A 17810-nucleotide genomic window follows, 5' to 3' on the forward strand; every position below is an offset into this window, starting at 1 on the left:
GCCACACTGGGAAGGGAAGCTTGGAAATATAGAAATATAGTATTTATTCTGAGTGGTCATGTGCCTGAGTAGAAATACGGTAATATATGCAAGGAAAACCGATATGGGGGGATGACTAGTAGTGTCAGCCTCAACTTTCCTTCTTTTCCCCATAGTCTTATTCCGTCAGTTGATACTAGGAAACATTAGTCCTCCACAGCAGGAAGAGCTTGTTGGAGCTGTGTCCTTATATTTCTAGTTGAGAGACTTTGATTCAAATCTTAGATCTGCTCTGTGCTTTGGGCTGTATCCTCTATTTTTGTGGGTTAGAGGTAAGAGGCTCTCCTGACAATCTCACTTGGCCGAAGTGAAAACTAAATGAGATAATGATGTATAACAACTTTTTGGAAAAATTTGAAAATTTAACTTTCAGATGTCATGATTTTATTGTTGTTAATAACAGTGTTTTTTTCTTGCTCTTCCCAGTTAACTTTTTCTTTTCTGTAATTAGAAAAAAAAAAAGAAAATAATAATTGCTACTCCCTTCTTGGGAGCATAAGAATGCTGTTTAATTTCATTTTTGGTTTATATTTATTTTGGGAATGGTGCAGTGTTCAGAATTTTATAGGAGAAATAGCCTTTCATTTCCAATTTATCGTTAGAGTTCTTTTCTAGCCAGCAATCAGCTTGATTTTTTCTCTATAACCTGGTTTTTAAAAAAAAGTTCCACCTACTACTATGCATTTCAGTTGGGTGCCCCCATTTTGGACACAACCTTAGACTACTTTCTGTCTTCCACATCACTTTCTCCCCTCCTCCAGAAAACTCTGGTTACTCCCATCCTGTTCATAACCCTCTGTCACTTCATGCCCTTAGGCTGATGGACCCTATTTTGGGTTTATTCACTTGGATTCACTTTATACTGCTCTGTGAACATTCTTGTGACATCATGGCTATCTTTTTTGCCTGCTATTTGGTCCAGCTCTGGTAAAGCTCTAAGCTTCCTGAGGGTGGGACCTGTGGGTCGTCTTGCTCTTTCTCTTCTCTTTTGTTCCTAGGCTGCTGTAATGTGGGAAAGAGCCTACATTTTGGAACCAGTCAGTTCTGGCTTTCAGGCCCACCTCTGCCCATGATTAATGCTTTGACCTTTGGCAGGTTCCTTAACTGAAAATGGAGGTACCATTTGGGGATGCAAAAACAAAGTGATGTGAAGTACGAAAGTACCTAGCCTAGTGCTTCCATGCAGAGTGTTTAAACAATGATAACTCTCTCCCTGCCCCTCTGTTTCCTCTCTTACAGCACATTAATAGGACTCAACAAACAATGATGTTTCTCAACTATTTGTTAGTCCTTTGAGTATGCTCTACTTTAAGAGAATTGAACTTGCATAAAATATCAGGTACATTACAGTGTTTAAAGTATAGGTCATTAAATATAAGTATATCTGGATATGACGTTCCTTAGATACAAAGCTTTTTAGAAAAAAAAAGTTGGCCTGACTGCAGAGCAAGTTAAGGGAAGCCCTTAAGTAGGAAGTCATTTTGTGTGGTTGGGAAGTCCTCCCAGGCTTCACTGTTCAGGCTTGACTGGCAGGATCTTCACGGGACAGGACATGGTACCAGGAGCAGCAGGAGTGATCCCCTTGGAAAGGGAGAAAAGACTACAAATAGTCATGCCCTGAGTGCCCAAGACATGCCAGGTAATACTGGGAAGTTTTCACAACCCAATAACTCTTGTAAATAGGCTTTCTTATCCCTGTTTTGCAGATAAGAAAACTGAGTTCAGAGACATGAAATAACCTATTTAAGGTCACAGTTTGAGAGGTGGCTGGACTGGGTTTTGACTTCAGTTTCATCTGACAAAGTCATTCCCTTTGTCTTGTTGCTTTCCTTGTTGATTATTTTGGGATTTGGCAGGAGAAAATGTTCTTTGTGATGTGTGTTTGGTCGGGGGATGCAGAGTAAAGAATCAGGAAGGGAAAGAGGGCAGTGGAGAGATTGCAGGAGAGGGGTGGAAGATATCCCTATTATTTTGAACTATAATTATGGTGACAAAATATCTTGTGTGTATTGTGAGAGGACATCATCCTTGTTCATAGCTGGATTACTGCACTGGGCAGAGGAATTTACAACAAGTTTTAGATGTTCAGAAGCTTTAATGATGGAATGCCAACCGATAAGGGTCATTGTCTCTGATCTTATAGGTACCCACAATATTTGAAAAATTCCTTTCCTTCTTTTTTAAAAATATAATTTTAATTCAAATGTCAATTATAATGTGGAGATGTTGCTAACATCCAATCCTTTGTTTCTAGTAATATTTTGCTTCTATGTCTGTTGTCTCCTTTGAAACTCACAATATTCCATGAGGCAAGTAGTGTTCTCCTCATGTTATGGATAAAGAATCTGTGGAGTAATTTGTCAAAGGTCACCCAGCTAGTGAGACACAGAGCCGGGCTCATCACTCCCAGCCAGTGCTATGCTTGCTCTTGCAGATCTCCATGACAGCAGTTGGTACTGGTAGCCACAGGCCACAGTTATGTCAGTAGATTGCAGAAGCTGGTTCCTTTGTAGGGTGTCCTTGAAGCTTGAGCAGAAGGGGTGAAGGTGGGCAAAGAGTAGTGAAAGTATCCATTCTACTTTAAGCAAGGGAACTTGATTAATCATATTTTGCACTTCAGCTGCTTTTTGGCAAGCATTTATTGTGGCTCTCAACTGCTAGACTGACAACTACAGGCAGCTAGAGAGAAATCACACAGAGGAGAAAAGAATTTTCCTTTCCTTCTTTAAAATTGGTGGGAGGAGGAAAGCCCACCAGGAAATAGTTTCTAAAAATACATCAATAAGTATGGTCCTTGAGAAAACAAATGTTATATTTACCTGCAGTTCTCCAGAACCTCAATTAATCAACAGTGTAGCTGAGTACCTCTGGGCTCAGCTGAGTGCCTGCCGTGTGCCAAGCCCTGTGTGCGTACTGAGGATGAAGCAGTTAATGTGTCCGACAAGCTCTGCCCTCCCGTTGCTGGGAGTCTGGTAGGGGAGCCAGATGAGTCAATGAGATGAGTCTCCACTAAGGAAAGGACAGCTTGTTATGGGCACATGTGCAGGGTGTCTCCCCAGTGAGGAGGTCAAGGAGGGGTCAGGCAGTATATACCCCATTTATTTGGGAAGAGCCGTGGGCCAGGCACCTAAGGTTTTTCTGAGATTTATCATATTGTATCTGTGTATTGATGTCTTCACAACCAGACTTCAAGCAGCTTAGGTCAGGGGCTGTGTGAGCCAATCCATGGTCCACAGTGGGCTCAATAAATATAGAATGAATGGAGGAAGAGAGAGAAAATATGATATTTTCTCCACAGTTAACTTACAATCTACACAAATGCAAGTAGGAAAACCATGTGCAGCTGGAAAGCACTAAGTGTTCATGGAATAAGCTTTCAGATTTCTAGGAAGATGGTGATCTTTTGTGTAATATGGCCATGAATGTGGCATAAAAGAGGAGAGAGTTTACTTGACCAGTGAATAATGGTTAGGATTTGCATCACTTACAATGATAGGTAAGTAATAACAGTATTAATAATGATGAATGATTGAACATATACTGTGTGCAGAGCACATTATACACATTCTTTATTCACCTCTCCCAATACTTTTATGTCACAGGTGTTATTATCTTAGTTTATAGGTGGGGAAACTAAGGCTCAGGGAGGTCAATTCTCTTGCCCTTGGTCAACCTTCTTGTGAATGGTGAAGGCAGAATGCAAACCCAGATCTCTGACCCCCAATCTCATTGTCTTTCCACCAGTCTGTGCTGCCACCCTAGTCACTGACAGCAATGAACAGGGCACTGGTGCAGGGACCTGGGAGCTGAATGCTGCAGAAAGAGCAGCCACAACCCCTTGTTGCCAAATAGTGGGCAGAAAGAAAGATGTGCTGATTAGAAAGGGGCTGAGCACCTGTTCTCTGTCTTCTGGCTTGTCAGCCCCTCAGACTCCTTTTTGCCGTAGGCTAGTGCTTGATGACCACCTCTGACTGTTTACCATGTGTCAAAAGACAGGGATTGCAACATTTTGCAGTAAGGCCAATTTGATGATTTTTTTTTTTTTTGGTGCTTGATGACCACCTCTGACTGTTTACTATGCGTCAAAAGACAGGGATTGCAACATTTTTCAGTAAGGCCAATTTGATGCAATTTTCTTTTTGGTGCTTGACGACCACCTCTGACTGTTTACCATGTGTCAAAAGACAGGGATTGCAACATTTTGCAGTAAGGCCAATTTGATGAAATTTTTTTTTGGTGCTTGATGACCACCTCTGACTGTTTACCATGTGTCAAAAGACAGGGATTGCAACATTTTGCAGTAAGGCCAATTTGATGAAAATTTTTTAACATCCAGATCTCAATCCTGTAGTCTTCAATTTAGAAAAGTCACTGAGATGCAGACTTGATTTTTTACTTGGAGGACTACACCAGGGATTTCTGGATTATATGACTCAGTTTGTTTAGACAGAAGATGCTACAGCCCATGATAGTGGTCAGCTTGTTGGCATCAAAAACTGCCCCCTTCTCCTGGACAGCCCCTCTTTGAATTGATACTACTCAGAAAGGAGACTACCTAGACAGCAAGGATGATTTATGAAAGTCATCTCCACTGCCAGTGAAACCAGTCAAGCTGCATGTGCAGCTGCCATTAGGTCAGGAGAAAAACTTCCATTTTTGAAATTGTATAGCATAGACAGTCCCTGGGACCAAAAGGAGACAAGCATGGGTATGGATCTTGGCTGCACTACTTAATAGTCAGCAAGGTACTTAAGTCCTGGGCCCATTTCTTCTTCTGAAAATGGAAACGATGCAAATTAAATGGCATAAATGAAGGTAAAGATGCTTCCCTTTCAGAACCTTTGTTTCTGCCTAGTGTTCACTCCAGGGCCACAGATGGCCTGCTAGTTGATGTTAATGCCATTCTTTAACTATCCCTTGTGTGTGTTGTTTGTTCATTAATGTGGATGAATGGTTCCACAATTCCACCAGGGACTTTGGTAGGTGTTGGATGAGTGTGTAAAGGAGGGAGAAGGTGTTATATGCAAAGCTGGTAACAGAGAATAGGGACAGCCCAGTGCTTTGTATAAGAAGAGCTTGATAAGGGTTTGTTTGTAGAACTAAATATCAAGAAGAAAATCTTCCAATGAGGATACTGCAGAATGAGAAGCTGTTAGGGCCAACTCTGTAAATTCTCACCTGACAGTGATTTTGCAGACTAACAAAATGTTTCCATTTTCGCTTTTCCCCATTGTGACCCTCTTTGCATGCATGGGAGAGGATAATTTCAGCTCTCATCAGCTAGAGGTCTGGCTCTGAATCATAGCTACGTGGTGATAAAAACCCACCATCACTGCAAGAAAGCTTGGCAAGGAGAGAAGTCTTGGTAGGAAGAACAAAAAGAGCAGAAGGCTTTAAAACAAAATCTAATATGTGAAAAATCACCAGTGAGTTCTGCAGAGCTGCACGTGCCCTGCTTGCAGAGCCAACCCTGGTCAGAGGATGATCCTTTGTTCCTCCTTTGCAGAAGAGATGGGAAACAGAACTGGTCTGGGCAGGAGTGGGGGTGGCTGAGCCAGAGCAGGGGTGGGCATAGAGTGTCCCTCTTCCTGATCACATAAATGAGGGCTGGGCCCCCTTCTTAAAGATCACTCGGTTTGGTGTGAGGAAGTTAGAATGCACCCATTGGGGAAACGACAGTAAACTCTAAGAAGTCCCTATGAAGCCTGGCCCAAATGTTCAAATTAATAGAGAACATACTGACAGCAGCCCTGCAGTGAAAACACAGAATGATCGAGGCTGTTGGGGACTACCCATCTGGCCCCGTCTTGCAAGCAGAAAGGCGGGGCACAGGCAGAAGCCACAGGTTCTCCCCTGGCTGTCATTTTGATTCCATCCCTCCTGGGAAGCTCAGGTGTTTAATTATATTGAGCTGTGCTCACATGCAGGCGCTGGCAGCCTTGGATGGAATCCAGCACCTTAACAAGTGGAAGGGAAGCAGGATTTCTGAGCAAAAGCCTTTCTGAACACTTTGTTGAATGTACGATTTAAGCCTTCTATCTTTGCTTCTCTTTCTCTCTTCCCTCCACAAATATTTATCAAAACCCTACTATGTGTCAGCCACTTAGAAATGATGTGAGAACAGATGGATAATTAGCCATTCATTTTCTGAGGTAATTAACCAGCACTCCAGTGATGACACTCACAGAGATTGAGATTAAGAAGAACCTCGCACTCATTTCCTCCGTTGTGCTAAGAACCATGTCTCTACCATCCTCTGCCTTTGCGGTGGGCTTTTTATTGCACCAAATTCTATGACTCGACATTTATCCAAATGCGTCTCCCCATTTTTCTTGGCTACACCAATGTGGAAACAGACATGGAAAAGAGTCACAGTAGCAGGAACAAAACAGTTTCTCTTTCTGTTGCTGACCAGAAAGATCATTCGAACCCAACTTATGGCTTAAGGGGTAAAAGTTATGTCTCTTGGCAACTCTGGGTGACCATAGCTGCTTGTTCTTCCACCTGGTAGCATCTGCTCTCCTTCCCTGGCCACTACTGATACATACCACATCATTTCTCAATTGCTATGTGAACCCCCACCCCCACTGGGATGGATCTTTTTTTCCATCAAAGTGCTAATGTTACTTCTTCTGTGTCACCCATAGACACAAGCAGAAGCTCTGTAGTTTGCTCCGATGTGGGGGAAATGCCCGCCTCCACCTGTGCTTAGCCCTGGCACTAGGACAGAACAGGATCACATCATACTGCCAATAATAGAATGCTTTTTCCATTCAGCTTGCTTTTTTTTTTTTCTTCCCAGTCCTTTTTCATAGATCCTGATTTGAGCTTGGGCCAGAAGACACTGGGTGGGGCTGCATTCTCCCTTTCCTTCTCCTCATGCAGAATCTCACCCTATACCAATGTTCCTAGACAAAGCTTATTCTTGGCAAGCATCTACATATGGAGAAATCACATTTCTACCATCTTTTGCTTTGGCAATTGGCTTTTTGGACCAAACTTCATGCTTCCCAGTAGAGTGAGTCCTTCCCCACTGGGTACAATTTCTTGGCACTTAAGAAGAGCCATTGTACCCTGACTACTTGGAGATATAACCCTGGAAGTGGTCCTGAGTTCCCATTTACCACCGTTATCTGAGTGGTTCCTGGGACCTCTCATATAAGTAAGTTTCAGCCTTTTTGCATCCATGTGATTGGATATAGCTTTAACCAAGTTACAATTTTAAATTTATGGTTGATTATCTGTCAGATACATAATTTGCAAGAAAGTGAAAGTGCCTTTTCACTTTCTTGATGGTGTCCTTTGATGCCAGAAGTTTAACATTTTGATGAATTCTGATTTTTCTATTTTTTCTCTTTTGTTGCTTGTGCTTTTGGTGTCATTTTAAAGGATCTTGGTATTTAATCTATCCACTTGGTTATTACCTCCCTAGCCTCCAGCTATCCATGAATTTGATCAGCATGGCATCAGTGTGAGAGTGTTCTGGCCCATATGATTACTTCTTCACATTGTATCATGTGAAAGCAGTACCTGCTCTAGAGCCACTCTTCTCCCACTCACTTCAGAAACTTGCAGGGGGAGCTTCTGAAATCTATCAGTGAGAGAATCCGAGTGAATGTGAGAGAAAGCACTGAATTATCAGTGACACATGTAGCTCATAAACCCCCGACTTTATTATGGACAGGCCATTTGGACATTCTGTTTTTAAAATTTCACCCACTGGATGTCTCATTCCTGTGTGTTCAAGAAGGCATAAGAAATAGTTATGGAAATCAATTTTTCTGGGATACTGCTGGAAGCTGGAACCAAGACGGTCACTGTGTGGAATGACAATAAGCACTTCTCTCCAGTACTTGATCCTGAGAGTTAGAGGATATTAGCTGAGTCTGGGAGGAGTCATGTGGTGTTGAACTGTGATATCTGCCCCAGCAGCATCTTGCCATCCCCTCCCCGGCACTGTGTCTGCCACCATTCCCTGGCAGCCAGACATGGCTGCTGCTTGCTCCATATGAAATTACTGACCCGCTTTTCACAGTCATCTGGGCCCTAGAGACCTGGCTGTTTCTTATCTCCAGGCTTATAAGCTGAGCACGAGGCTTGAGGCAGGGAGAAGACTCACATGAGCTCACATGCTGACCTTTCTACAGCCAGCCCTGCTGAAAATAGAGCCCATGACTTTTACTTCTGGGAGTTCAGACCTGATGGCATGTGCCACGCCCCTTGTCCCCTCCATCAGCTGCTCCCTTGAGATCCTGAAACCAAGCCAGAAGAGGAAGTAGGAGTATGTAGGTGAGGTTTGGTTTGAGAGGAGTAAGGGCTTTACGCTGGACTAAGTGGATTTGATTTAGGAAGAATGAAAATAATAATTCAAGTTCTCTATATTGTTATACTGCTTTGAGCAAACAGTGTTTTACATACATTATGCCACTTCATCATCATAGTAACACAGTTGAAGAAGTGAGGCACAGAAAAGTGGATCAATTTTCCAGACATGACACAGTTACTGACAGGAAGAAACAGAGCTTACATTTCAGTCTTCTGAAGTGCTCCCTCAGCACCCTACAGCTGCCCTTTTGTGAACCCCACTGGGAACACCGAGAGGGTAGACCAGTTTTACGATTTTTTTTTTCCCCTGAGATGAAAGACATGATGCTCACAAAGAACTCTTTTGCTCTAAGCTGTCAATGTGAGCGATTTATTGTTGGCAATAGTCTCAGTTCACTGGACTCAGGGCTACATGTCAGGAATTGAAGGGTGACAAACTCACTCTCTGGAACCAGTGCTTGACTTGGGAAGCTGTCTATATTGACCATTTGGATCCTGATCAGACTAAGGGAGGAGATTTCACCCCAAGTCCCTGGTACTTGACAGTACCAGGATGCCTTGATCTTATATTTGGAGCAGTCAGGATAATGGCAATGTTGATGATAGTAAGAGCTAAAATTTATTAGACACTTACTATGGGCTACTCTTAACTCATATTGACTAATTTAATCCTGATAACCCTGTGAGATGGGACTATTATTCGCATTTTACAGGTAAGAAAACAGGCACAGAAAGGTGATAAGTCATTTGCCTAAAATCAGCTAGGAAGTGGAGGAACTGGGAGATTCATAAATCGTAACTGCAGATACCAACTTTGTGTGTATCGAAGACCTGTCCTATGTCCAGATCCCTACAGTCACCTTTCAGGGATGGCTCTTCTTCCTCTTGTGCTGCTACTTTGCCTCTGCTTCTGCCTCCTTAAGGAGCTGATGGTGTGGGGAGTCATGAGGGAGGTCAAGATGGTAAACCTTCTGATGAACATAAGTGGTGGAGGTGGTCTCTTGTTCTCCCTCTCACATCCCCTTAGTTACTCACTCTCTATGTGGCTTTGAAAAGTTCCCAAAGCTAGGTGTTCTTTTCTGAACTTCAGTTTCCTCATCTGTAAAATGGAGGAGGTAATGGCTCTATTTCATTGGCAGAGTGATTGACAGGCTTAGATATAATGTCTGTGGAATTCCTGGCATGGTGCCTGGCAGATAGCAAGTGCTGAATAAATAACTGCTGGAGTTATTGCTTTTATTATTACTCCATTCCTCTTCCTCTTCCTTGCTATTCCTACCCTAGACAGAGATGTGGGTGTTGCCTAGTGAACATTGTCTAGAAGTTGTCTAACCCCAGTCCTGCTTCCAAAATTGGTTCAGAGAGCCATGAAGTGCAAGAAGGTCGCCAGTCTCCATGCAGCCTGGGCTCCAGAGCCTGCCTCTTTCATTATTAAATGACAGGCTTTATTCATTTATTTGTACCACTGGCCTTTGGAATAAATTAAATAATACTACCTCAAAAAGAATTTCTTCGCACCTTCCACTGAGCATATTAACTCTCCTCTCCAACTCCTAGTCCACCAGAGATGAGGCCCTGGAGTGGTGGGGGTGGGGAAGCATGGGGGAAGGCTCTTGGGGTCAGTGGGGACAGAGCCCAAGAAGGATGTTCTTCTACATGGTGTGGAGGCTTCTGATATGCTCACCACTTTGCAGATTCACTCAGCTGCTGCTTTCTTCTTTTAATCAGGCTTTTTGCAAAGCAGTTATGTCATCATTTAAATATCCTCCAGTTGAATGTTCTCACACTCATAACTTAATGACCTTAATTATGCTTATTAGTGAGAAAAGTACTTGGCATTATATTGCACTGCCTGCTGACATTCCACCGTTCCTTAGAGGCTTATAAGTATGTTTTCTGGTCAGGTACATGAAGAGATTGCAGAACAGGAGAACTACTAAGATACAATAGCCCTTTCTATGCCCACTGCAGCTCACTGTTCTCCAAGATTAGGTGTCCTTGGCTTGGCTATGCTCTCTCTTAGGGGCGAGAATGGGAAAGCAGAGAACGAGCATCTGGAGTGGGGCCAATTGTTTGTGTCCCCAAGGAGCAATTTTGCTTCTCTATGCCTCTGTTTTACCACCTGATTATAGGTAAAGTAACCTTCATCTCTCCCCTCCTGAGAGGCAGAGAGTTGGTAGTAAATTTGAGATCTGCTCTGCAGTATTGGTCCAGGACTTTCCAGAGAGGACTTTAGTGGAGAAAACATTGAGAGGTGACTTGAGGTGTCAACCCTTATTCCAATGGGAAAGTGAACAGGATCTTAATCTTTTGATGATGATATTTCATTTTTTCTGTTTATTATGAATGCCTGCTTTATACCAGGTACATCATAGGTATTTCTTGGCAGCAAATAGACAATTTTTTACCCTGAGCCTATATATCCATGAAAAAAATTTTGCTATTTGTTGGTATAATGAAATACATACTATATTCACCATACATGCTTAGAGTGAGTGGTAGGAATACTCTTAATGACATTAAGAGGCCATGAGCCCTTCCCAAGTCCTGCCAGAGAGGTTGCTAATTTACTGCCTGTCTTTGACAAGTATATTTTATCCATTCATTTAAAAAAATTTAGGGCTGATAGATGCTGAGATAAAAAAAACAAAACTTCCAGAGGCAGCAGTCTAAGAGGGGACAGACAAGTACATATATAATTTGATACGGCATGAGAAATTCTGTGATTGTAGTGAAGTATGGACTTCCAAAGGAAGAAGTGGGTAGAAGTGGCCTAAACTAGTCTTTGGAGTCAAGGAACAATGGACATTTACTGTGACCTAAGTTAGCCAGATTAAAAAAAGAGAGAGATGGCAGGGCATGGAGGCAGACCAGAGAACCCAGTGCATTTGAGGAGAATGAAATGCATTCACATAGCTGAAATGTAGGGGAAGAGAGCAACTAGCTACAATCAAAGCAAAAGCAGAAAGTAGGGGCTACTTTTGAAGGGATCTATGTGCTAAAAAGCTTATACTTTCTCCTGAAGGCAGGAGGAGGTATCCAGGACTTTAAGCAAGGAATATTATTTTAGAGATTGGATTGAAGAGGAGCAAGATGAAACACAGACATGACAGGAAGTTTTTGTATTATTTTAGTGGAGAAACGATGATTGTCTGAGCAAAGGCAGTGGTAGTGGGAATGGAGAGAACTGGAGGGATTCCAGAAATCTTAAGAAAGTAGATGGATAGCTCTTGGCAGTGTCACTGACTGGGGACAGAGTGTGCCGCTTTACTATGGAGAGCCCACTTCACCACGGGCTTCCTTCTCAGCAGGGCAGGTAGATAATGGCATTTTAGCAGTGCCTGAAACCACCACTTTCAGCCATATGGCGGGTCTGTGGGTGGCTGGGCAGCAACAGTGGGAAACAGACGGGCTGCCCAGCAGCAATGATGAATGGGCACATCTCCCGAAGCCAAGACTTCCCTTTTAGCCTCAAAACAGAGCCATCTTCCTCCCACCACCATGTGCACAGAGGTGTGAGGGCCCAGGGGTCACCAGATGGTGTTTTTGGCCACATCTGCTCATGCAGATAGAGACCATGGTCAGCAGCAGAGCAGTATCTTAATTTGTTCTCTTTTTCCTGCAGCGTCCTTTGCTTGAGACCCTCTGGGCTAAAACTGAAAAAATGCTGTATCTTGATGGAATTATTTTACTAAAGGAACAATTGGTCAGATCCTGAGAATCACTCCTCAGCTATTGGCACATGTTGGTTTTGTCTGCTCTGCAGAGTTGGGAACTACCTGCTCCTGGCGAGAGGGTTGTGGGTAGGGGCGGGTGCCCTCTCCTCTTCTCTCCCCTCATTGGTTGACTTACTGGCATTTGATGTTTCCTTGGAGTCTGTTCATCCTGGTCTTCCTGGGGCCCCTCCACTCTTCTGAGCTGCCCACATGTAGCCCAGCATCCTTAGTGAGGCCAGCTTTTAGCACTGCCTGTGAGATGTGGTATTTGGAAAAGGGAAGGCTCCCCTGTGTCCTCTGCATGCCTGAGGTTTGGAGGCCCAAGTGCTTAGATATTCATTCTCCTGAAATCACTATGCATTTGTCTTTCTTACTTGGGGCTATAGGACTTTGCTGCAGGGCCACAGGCTGCTTGATCCAGGTTAAACCCACCTGTGTATTATTCCTCACCACCTTCTCTCCATCCTCCTCCTACTCATGTGGCCTCTTTTTTTCCTACCTAGGAATCACCACACTTAACCTGCTCTGATCCCCAAGCATGGCCATCTCACTCTCTGCCTTTTCATCTCCCTTTCCCCACTCTGTCTCTCACTTTCCTCTTCCTGTACAAGTCCAGGACTTTGATTCTGAGCTGCAGAATTATTTTCCAGAAGCTCAAGGGGTTTTGAAGGAGAGATTTTCCCACTTCCCTCAGCCAGATTTTGGGCCTCAGAGGTAAAGGCAGGTTCCAGGGTGGCTGGCTGTGCGCTCAGAGACTGCTGCTGGGCCTCGAAGCCTCTCACTTGGGAAAGGAGAGCAGTGTTAAAATCTTTGACTCTGAAACCAGGCTGTCACTGGAGCCCCTTAACCCTGTTAGTTGTAGAGGAAACTGCATCAGGGGAGAGGAGCCCCTCCCTTCTGGATCTGCTGTATCCCCTTCTGGATCTGCTGTATCCAATTCAGGGGCTACTGTTGACACAGATGAAAGTACACCGTGGGTACAATTTTTCTAAAACTCTTCATTTACCTCATTCCTGCCCCATCCTACTTCCAACCTCATTACCCCGAACTGGGAGCTTCCTTGAATTCACTAGAAATAGAAATGGTTAGGTCTATTTTGCGACTATCTCTTGGAGCCTAGGACTAAGGGGAGAAGAGTCAGTGGAGTGGGGCATATCTGTCTACCTGCCCCTGCTAAACTCAACAAACATGGTGAGATAAACGCCCTTCCAGCATTTCAGGGCTGAGGAACCCACAGAGGGAGGGATTAATTCGATTTATTCATTCTGGCATCAGCCCCTATTCTGCAGGCTGCTGACGCCCAGCTGCTGTGAGCCAGTCAGGAGCAGAAGTCTCTGGCCTAACTGTGAACTCTAACAGATAGTGGATACAGCAGCTCCTGAAGGCCTGGTTTGGTTCCCTGGTTCCTCCAGCCACAAACATTCTGCTCTTTCATTTTTCTCTTCATTTCTTTTTTCCAAGTCCTTGTGGTGCTTTTTTTTTTTTTTTTTTTTTTTTTTTTGGAGTTGGTTCTACCCTAGTGTATAGTAAGTCAAATTAGTGGCACTTCTCTCTGTGAGTTAGGAGTGGAGGGAGAGCACCCAGGCCCTTTGAGGACTTTGCCAGCCTCACTGGTACCCTTAGCAAAGGGCAATATAAAACCTATCGAGTAGTAACCCTATGGCATGCTCCTTTTAACTATTTTTATTAGTATTATAGTACCCTTTTGTCTTTACCTGGCAGCTTTCCTTCTGAGCCTCTAAGCATTACTCAGGTTTTAAAATTTACACAGGGAGCTGTCTATGTTGACTGTGCTTTATTTATTCATTGATCATATATTTATTTGGTGTCCTGAGTTCTTGGCACTGTGCCAGGCTGTGGGGCTCCAGAGATGAATTGTTCTCAGAGCCTGCCCTCAAGGAGTTTATAATCTGATGGTCTAACAAATTACTCTAAATCAAAGTGGGTGTGATAAATGCTGCAAAAAAAGTCTCTGGATAAAGGGCTACAGGAGTTTGGAGAATGAGAAATGACTTTCAGGAAGACATGTCTTCTATAGTTTTATGAGCAGACCTCTGAAAATACTGTGTTAATGGTAACATGCTCCTCAAAGGCTTATGATTATCATTACTGGTAAAGCAGGGATTGATTTGTGGGTCATGTAGCATTTGATGTGCATCTTAAAGAAGCCTCTATATAATTTGGATATGGGGATGAGCATTTATCTGTCCATCTGGCCATTGGAGATACCCTACTTAAGTAGCCAGAAGGGGAGTCAGGGGTCAAACCTGTGTGGGATTGTTGATCATTTAGTGGGCTTAAAACACACATTTAAACAAAACAACTAGCAAGTATGGATAGCAAGGAAGGAATGCCAGTATGCAGGATGAGTGGGTCCAGAAAAGCTGGGCTGGAATGATACAAGGAATGAAGCTGTGCAGAAGAGCCAGGAAAAGGTATTTTGAAAGTGAGGTGTGGTTTTCAGAGATCAAGGATTCCAAGCTATAGGAGATACTGTCCCTACCCCAAGAAGCTCAGTATCCAAGTGATTATTAGATCCTGTTACATAAAACAGATAAATGGAATATAAGACACTGTGTGAAACTATTCTTCTCTTTCTCAAGATCAACAGGCTTGCCTTGAACTGCTAAAGCAGCTCTTCCTCCTAACTTTCTTAACTTTCTTAGTAGTGGCACTGACTTCCCAGCTACCATGCCCCATCTCCAGCCCCTGGACCTTTTCCCTTTTTTTCTGCATCATTTTCTGCCTGAAAAGTCAGCATCCACAAGACCCTTGGTGTCTTTCACTTCTTCAGGTTCCCATTATTACACCCCCAATCTTGGTCTGCATCACTCCTCATGGGAACAGTGCAGAGCCTCCTGATTTTGACTCTCCACTTCATGTGTTCCTCTCTGCCCACACCACCCCACACATCCCCATCCAACCTGACCACCCACTGCCATGTGGAGAGTCACTTGGAGGCAGAGTCCTGTGAGGAGGATGTTGTAGTTGCCCAGGTGAGAACTGAGGTGAGCTCTGATGATGGTGGTGGCAGTGCAGACGGAAAGAGGAAAATCCAGGATGGATTTTGGAGGTGGGACCAACAGGACCAGGTGATGAATTGGCTGTGGTAGGGTTGGGGGCAGAGCATTTGCGAGACTAGTATCTTACATAGACCTGGGTTCATGGAGGTGTACTAGGTGTGGAAGTGGGGGTAGAGGTGCCATTTAGGGGTAGATCATGAGTTTGAGTTTAAATATGTTGAGTTTGAGCTATCCAAGAGATGTAAGTAGAGAGTTGGCTTATGGGGCTGGGGCTAAAGAGAGAGGATTGGTCAGAGATATAGATCTGGAAGCCGTTGGCATGTAGCATCTGTTAGGTCCAGATGTTAATTGAATATGTACTATTAGATGCAGCTTTTCTACCAAAGGTCTTGGAGGGAGGGGTGTCTGTGTTTTATTTTTGCTAGGGTAATGTGAGCTGTGTGTGACTATAACACGGTACTAAAGTTGGGCTTCTTTTTGTCTGGCTAGGTTGAGGAGAAGGAGGATGGGAAGAATGGAGAACAAAGCACTATCTGGATTTAAAGAAAAAAGCCTGTCAGTGAGGAGAACCCTATTATTCCTGTAACCATTGTGTACAAAGATTACTGTGGCTCTTCTGCCACTCTGCAGAAGAGATGGGCTGTGTGAGCAGTGCAGAGGCTCTTCTTGTTCCATCGTGACCTTGGCCCACTGTTTATGCACCAGAATTAGTAAGGTGGCTAATTGCACTGAATCTGCATCAGCACTACCACTGGTCTAGTTATTATCCCTGCCTCTGCCCAGAGTTCTGTTCCAGAAAGTCTCTAAACAAGCTAAACATACCCAAGTGCTTCACACCTCCCACAGCCTTCCCTAGCCCACCATGCCTCACAAAACATATTTGTCCTTTCAAATGAAATAGTAATCTTGGCTTATCTAGATTCAAAAGTTCAAAGATGTATGTAGCTGAAAAATAAAGAAACCAACAAAAAGAACTTGTAAATGCCTTTCTGCTCAGATGAACTGTCTGAACAGCCCCAGCTCAAGTTCTGATAGGAGCACCGGGGATGATTTGTGCCAGATACTCTGTTGCCCTTCCCAGCTCTCTTGGTATGTGAATGGGGATGGCTCTGAGCAAGACTACTTTCCTTCCAGGCATTGCTGTGTTTTTGAACTGCTTTGTATTTGTGTATTTGTTTAAATCTGTCTCTGCCTTTTCACTATCTCTCTCTTGTTAAGCTCCTTAAGTGGAAGAACTGAGTTTACCTTGTTTACCACTTGTTCTTAGGGCACAGTATAGTGCCTAGGAGGCAAGAAGCATTTAGGACTAACAAATTATACTCATTTACTACCCCTTTATCCTAAAATTTCTTCCCTCACGATGGGTCTTTTCTATTATCTATTAACATGGATTTAGTTTTTTAAAAATCTGACTTTAATATGTACCTTTGTGGTATTGACTTTTGGAGAACTAGATAATGATTAACAGCCTGGGCCTTAGCATTTGACAGACATAGGCTTGAATTCTGTTCTGCTTAGCTAATGGCTGTGAGACCTTGGGCAAGATGTTCAACTCTCTGAGGCTCATTCTCCTCATCTGCAAAATGGAATATGTTTTTACCTTAAAGTGTTAAGAAGATCACATGAAGTCACAAATATAAACCACCTAGTAGAATGCCTGGCCCACCAGTTAGTGGAAGTTAAACACAAATATATTTTGAGAGCTTGTGTTTGCCATTGTTCTTTTATATCAGTGGTTCTCATTTTTTTGGTCTCAAGACTCCCTTATAATCTTAAAACATTATCAGAAATCCCCAAATCCCAAAGAGCTTTTGTTTGTATGAGATAATGATAAAAAAATATATATATATCTCATAAGTGAGATATATATCTCAATACATATTGTTTTAGAAATTAAAACTGAAATTTAAAAATCTATTCATTTAAGAATAAGAGTAATAAAGTTATTGCATGTTGACTGTCGGCATATTTTTAGAAATAATTTTGTGTCAAGAGTGCTGTTCTTTTAGACTTTGAAAATCTTTTTGACCCTACCTTAATGAATGAAGCTGGAATCTCATATCTACCTCTGTATTCAGCCCATTGCAATATTACATACTATGTGGTTTCTGGAAACTCTACTCACTGTACATTTGTGAGAGAATGAGAGTCAAAAAGGACAGTAATGTCTTAGTTTTATTAGGGAAATAATTTTGAATGTAAGGACCCCTGAAAGGGTCTCAGGGAATCTCTAGAGTTCCTGGTCACACTTTGGGAACTGCTTTCTAGATACTGGGTTCTATAAAATAGGGTCATAGTCGGATATTTAGGGTTAACCTGAACAAGTGACTAATGAGACTGATTAAAAACCATTGTGAGCCCAGCCCTGGAAGGCACTGTTAGAATCTGAGTCTGAGCTTCCTTAATTCACTCTGTGCTTCTTCCCCAACACCCAATCAGGTAGACAGCTCTCTTCAGCTTAGCTTCTCTATTTGTTCTGTCTTCACCTGAGTCCAGGCCCTCATTACCCCACACCTGAATGTCAAGCCAGGCTTCTCTTGAGTGTGGCAATTTGATACAGGAGAAAGAGCATTTTGGAGTCGCTTAGACCTGGCTACAAATTCTGGAATCATTTACTGTGAGGTGTATCTGTAAAAGGTGGTTGACAGGACCCCCTCCTCCCACCACCCGCCCCCTCCAAGGGGTCTTGCAGTTCTAAGTGAGATTA

The 17810-nt window shown here is 43.2% G+C and overlaps 1 protein-coding gene across 2 annotated transcripts in view; it reads left to right on the forward strand.

Moving 5' to 3' along the window:
* KCNH1 (potassium voltage-gated channel subfamily H member 1) overlaps positions 1 to 17810 on the forward strand; it is a 463623-nt gene that overhangs the window by 227616 nt on the left and 218197 nt on the right. The gene's annotated exons all lie outside the window — the stretch shown is intronic.

This window comes from Pan troglodytes, chromosome 1, assembly GCF_028858775.2.
Source record: "Pan troglodytes isolate AG18354 chromosome 1, NHGRI_mPanTro3-v2.0_pri, whole genome shotgun sequence".
Classification (NCBI taxonomy): Eukaryota; Metazoa; Chordata; class Mammalia; order Primates; family Hominidae; genus Pan; species Pan troglodytes.